This window comes from Octodon degus, unplaced genomic scaffold, assembly GCF_000260255.1.
Source record: "Octodon degus isolate 3935 unplaced genomic scaffold, OctDeg1.0 scaffold00042, whole genome shotgun sequence".
Taxonomy (NCBI): Eukaryota; Metazoa; Chordata; class Mammalia; order Rodentia; family Octodontidae; genus Octodon; species Octodon degus.
Genome location: NW_004524618.1, coordinates 3,719,859 through 3,720,682, shown reverse-complemented (window position 1 = coordinate 3,720,682; position 824 = coordinate 3,719,859). Strand labels below are relative to the sequence as shown.

Sequence of the window (824 nt, the reverse complement as noted above, 5' to 3'; positions counted from 1 at the left end):
TCCTCATGTACACTAGGCAAGCTCCCTATAACTAAGCTTCAGCCCCAGGTCTAAGATTGCTTTTATGTGACCGGACTCAAAGCTCATTCAGCGTGCTAAGCCTTTCCTTGGGGCATTTGTCAGAAACAATGAGATCCAGGCGTCTCCGAGGCACTGACTAACAGTTGGAGCAAATGACCGGCTATTAAAACGCTTCAAAGGGAAAGCTGGAAAATGAGGTGTCCACAGGGGCCTCGCAAAGCTCCAGCCTGACCTAGGAACCTAGACAACCGCGTCTGCTCCGGAATGCGCGGCCAGCATTGTGCAAAATACACGGCATGTTGTTGCCTTCGTAGTGGTTATTCAGGGGGCCTGGCCCTAGCTCAGGCCTTTAAGTGGCTGCTTCCACAAAAACCCGCAGTGGTTATTCAGAGTACAAGATGCAGACATGCTATCTTGTCTAAACTTTATTAGTACAAATACCTCTTCTCACTGAACCAAGAGAAAGCAGCGTGCATCCATCCTAACTATTTTGTATATACAGATACATATACAGCTCTTCTCTCACCACAAAATGGTCCCCTATCTACGTCCCCCTCCCTTGCCTAGTTTTGTCAGAGATAGGCACCCCACTGCCATTCCAACATTGTAGGTGCGTGAATTCAGTAAAACAATCCAATGCAGTCTAGCAGTCCATAATAGCAGTGGGTTATCCGCAGAACTGGCATTGTCAGGAGTTTTATTTCTTCGGCAGCACATATACTAAAATTGGAACGATACAGAGAAGACTAGCATGGCCGCTGCACAAGGATGACACGCAAATTCGTGAAGCGTTCCATATTTTT

At 47.1% G+C, this 824-nt stretch overlaps 1 non-coding gene across 1 annotated transcript; it reads left to right on the top strand.

Annotated features, from left to right (window-relative positions):
* The first annotated feature begins 715 nt into the window (after positions 1–715).
* LOC111816853 lies at positions 716–824 on the top strand. The gene has a single exon (XR_002821179.1). It is a non-coding gene; the product is annotated as a U6 spliceosomal RNA (small nuclear RNA).